This window comes from Propithecus coquereli, unplaced genomic scaffold, assembly GCF_000956105.1.
Source record: "Propithecus coquereli isolate 6110/MARCELLA unplaced genomic scaffold, Pcoq_1.0 Scaffold95, whole genome shotgun sequence".
Taxonomy (NCBI): domain Eukaryota; kingdom Metazoa; phylum Chordata; class Mammalia; order Primates; family Indriidae; genus Propithecus; species Propithecus coquereli.
In genome coordinates this window covers 3,358,797-3,363,422 of record NW_012155840.1, presented here as the reverse complement: position 1 = coordinate 3,363,422, position 4,626 = coordinate 3,358,797, and positions in this window count along the sequence as shown.

Here is a 4,626-nt window from a genome sequence, read left to right as displayed (position 1 = left end):
GGGTATTTGTATACACAAGGAGTGCAATGCACACCACCCGAAGGATGGACATATTTGAAACACGGACTTGGTGGGGGGGACCAAGGGCAACATACGTAACCTAAACATCTGTACCCCCATAATATGCTGAAATAAAAGAAAAAGAAAAAAAAACTAAAAAAAAAATATTCATTATGTAAGAGGAAGGAGAAAGGGAAATTAGAAAAGATTTGGAAAAGAATCTATCAAAGAAGTAGGAGGATAACGAGGATCGTGTATTTTTGTGGAAGTTAGGAGCTTCAAGAAACAGAAACACATACTGAAGTGCCACACAAGAAGTCCAGGATAAGAACTGACATGATTAGGTGGGATTTATTTGTAGGAGGTAACTTTTAGGAGAGAATGGATGTTAATGTTTCTTGAGTGACTTTTCTGGAGATGCCCATTATTTCCACCTTTCCTTACACCACCTTCTTATACAACCTACCCATGCCCCTCTCTATCTCTTCCCATTGCGTCTGCCTTGCAGGTTAACAGTCCACAGGCCCCTTTTTCTCTTGACACAGACGATTGCAGGGAAGTGGACCATGAAGATTCTTTTGGTCCTTAAACTGGAAAATTATGTGAGTCAGAGCTATAGTGGCCATGTCTGGGCCATGTGGAAATGGAGCTGAGTGAGTTGGTCAGCAGAGAGAGGGAGGAAGCAGAAGCACTGAGAGTAGCAGTCATGAAGAGAGCAGACGGCCCCGGAAACAGAGGAGAGGGAGGCCACATTGCAAAAAAGACACGCTTGGCTTCCCCTAGAGCCTGGGCTGCACTTCCTCGCCTGGGGTTCCATGAATTATCCCTCTTGCCTTTCAATAATTTTTAAATGGTGTTTGGTGCCTCATAATCAAATTACCCCTATTTGAGACAGTGACTATTTTGTGCCATTTAGCTGTGAGCTAAATGCTGGCTCACATAATGTTCACAAGAGCTCAGCAAATAAGGTATCATTAACTCCCTTTTCCCAGAGAGGAATCTGAGGTTCATGAGGTTAAATAACTTGCCTTAAGTCACACAGCTGGTGAATGAATTTGGTTCTAAATTCTCATATCACTACCCTGGGCCATAAACACTAAACAAGCTCAATTACTGTTAATTGATGAGAAGTTCTCAGGAATGCATAAAAGCCATGTCTATACTATGATTTTTTTATATTAAACTATAAATGTAACACCTTCATTTGCATTACTCATACGTCAACACTCAGTACGCTTCATAATAGAGAAAGTATGTCTAAAAGTGCCAGAATCTTCTCAAAAGAAGCTTGCATTCTCCCAGTTCATGGAATAAACTACAACTACAATATGAACTTTATCACAAGTTCTTAGAGACTCTAACAGAAGTATAAGCCTTTTCAGTTATTAAAAAAATTGAAAGCCTTTTATTGTTCATGAAAAAGACAAAACTCCTCCCTTTCAAATTATTCTACTTTATAGTACAATTCCTTCTGGCTGGGAGGAGAACTTCAGACACTTTTTCAAATAACCCCAACCATTTAATCTGTACCTTTAGGAAGTCATGCTGAGAGTATATGGAAAAGAGACAGAAAGAGCCAGAAAAGGGAGGGGGGTGTGGAAAGGAGGGGATTAGGGAGAAGAAAAGGTAAGACATTGTTTCTGAAGTAGTAACAATCTCCCAGTTTTTCTGGCCTACTTTAAAACGAGCTGAGTATTTCTAGCCACAAAGAACACCTAACACTGTTTGGGCAGCTACAACTTAAAAACCTTCTACTTGTCTACTCCAGACAGATCTTTCCATCTATTTGTCATCCCCATCATACATAAATCAGGAATGCTTACATTAATTAGATACTTTCACTGGTAGTTAAGATTCTGTTTCAGTCAGTTCAGGCTATAACAAAATACCACAGTTCAGGTGGCTTAAACAATGAACATTTATTTCTCACAGTTCTGGAGGCTGGGAAGTCCAAAATCAAGGTGCCAACTGATTCAATTCCTGATGAGGGCTCTCTTCCTGGCTTGCATACAGCCACCTTCTCATTGCATCCTTACATGGTAGAGAGAGAGTAATCTCTTCCTCTCTCTTCCTTTCCTTATAAAGCCACTAATTCCACCAAGAAGGCCCTACCCTCAAGATCTTGTCTAACCCTAATTACCTCCCAAAAGGTTTATCTCCAAATATCATCATATTGGAGGTTAGGGCATAAACATATGAATTTGGGGTAGGGGACACAATTCAGTCCATACCAAATGCTTTGAACTAGTTATTAAAAAAAAAAACTATATGAGCAACAACCAAAAATATCAGCCATAATATTATAATGGAATGTCTGCCCAAGTAGAACAGTAAACCTTAGGCAAGTACCAAGGACCTTCTATAGCTTGAGAAGGTTGGAGAAAAGATATTTTGATGGTTTGGGACCATGAGAGATGGCTTTTAAGAAAACAGTTTTAGTGGATCTCCATTGAAAGAGAATCCATGGGCATGGGGGGAGCAGACAGGCCTTAGATGCAGGCTGCTATCTCAGGAATAGAATTTGGACACTGAGAGTGCTGAGGGAGGGGAGCTGCTGAACTCCTTCTCTGAGCCATGTTCCGGGGAGCTCGCTGGGGCCAGGAGAAACTTAAGAACTTTAACTTGATTCCAGCTGAAGAATTGATTCTGGAATCTTTGAAATCTTGAAAATAACATAATTTCAGAAGTTCTGTTGTTTGAATTCACTTTTGGGGACTAATTGTTTGTGTTTTTGGAAAACTACTTCAATAAATCTTTTGGCTCTATAAAGGTAAAGCCAAGATCCTAATCTGAAATAGAAAATTTCCAGAAAACATTAGTTGCTTTGTATAATTCTATCTAAAACTATCTCTATTGTGTGTACAATTGTCTATCAGTAGACTGTAGCTAGGAAGTGGGCTGGGAGGAAAGCTGATATTTTTTTATCTGCTCTTTTCAGGCCTTACAGTATGGATTGAGTACCTGGGCTCTGAGTAAAGGAGACACACTACAGAGCACACCCATAGTGGAGAGGGAAGGTGGCCTCGGAAACATGGCAGCAGACCAAGGAGAGTCACTCTGTGCAAGGACTAAAAACATTAGGAGTCTTTATGTCTATTTCTAGTTTTAAGATTTGTATTTTCTATGATAAAATACCCTTCAGTATTCTCAAGTCTTTATTAAGTTTTTCTAAATTCTACAGACTGCTATTGGTAAAGAAATTGAATTAATAAAAGTGAACTGTTAAAATGGTAAATTTTATGTTATGTGTATTTTACCACACTTTTAAGAAATTAATAAAAAAAATTTCCCACAAAGAAAAGCGCAGGTCCACATGGATTCACTAGTGAATTCTACTAAGAATTTACAGAAAAATTGACATCAATCCTTCCCAAACTCTTCCAAAAAATAAGAGGAAGCATCATTTTCCAACTCATTCTGTGAGCCTAGTAGTATTCTAATATTAGGTAAAGATATCACAAAAAAAGAAAACTTCAAGCCAGTACCCCTTATAAATAGAGATGCAAAATCTTCAATAAATCCTAGCAAACTGAACTGAGCAACATTAAAAAAGGATTGCAAAGCTGAGTGCAATGGCTCATGTCTGTAATCCCAGCAACTCTGGAGGCTAAGGTGGGAGGATAGCTTGAGGCCAGGAGTTTGAGACCAGCCTGGGCAATATACTGAGACCCCCATATCTAAAATAAAATAAAAAAATTAGCTGGGCATGGTGGTACACACCCGTAGTCCCAGCTACTCTGGAGGCTGAGGCTGGAGGATCACTTGAGCCCATCCCAGGAATTTGAGTCTGCAGTGAGCTATGATCATGCCACTGCACTCCACCCTGGGCAACAAAGTGAGACCCCATTTCTTAAAAAAAAAAAATTACATACCACACCATGACCAAATCACATTTATCCTAAGAATGTGAGATTAATTTAACATGTGAAAATCAATTTCAATACACTAGCAATGAAACAAAAAAAATTAAATTAAAAAACCAATTCTATTTATAATAGCATCAAAAATAATGAAATACTTAGGAATCAATTTAACAAAATAAGTGTAAGACTTGTACACTGGAAAGTAAAACACATAATTGAAGGAAATTAAAGAAGATCTAAATAAATGCAAAGACATCCCATTTTCACGGATCGAAAGACATAATAATATTGTTAAAATAGCAATTCTCCCCAAATTAAACTACTGATTCAAAATAATCCCTATCAAAATTTCAGTGGTGTTTTTTGCAGAAATTGACAAGCTGATCCTAAAATTCATATGGAAATGAAAAGGATTTAAAAAAAGAGGACTCACATTTCTCAATTTCAAAACTTACTCCAGACCTACAGTAATCAAGACAGTGTGGTACCATCCATAGGCGTATAGATCACTAGGATACAATTGAGAGCCCAGAAATAAGCCCTGACACATATAGTCAATTGATTTTTTTTTTTTAAAGAGTGCCAAGACAACCTAACAAATGGTCTTGGGACAACTGGATTTCCAAATGAAAAAGAATGAAATTGGACTCATAGCACATACTATTAATATATACAAAAATTAACTCAAAATGGATCCTTGACCTAAATGTAAGAACTAAAACTATAAAACTCTTAAAGAAAACCATAGAGTAAATCTTCGTGA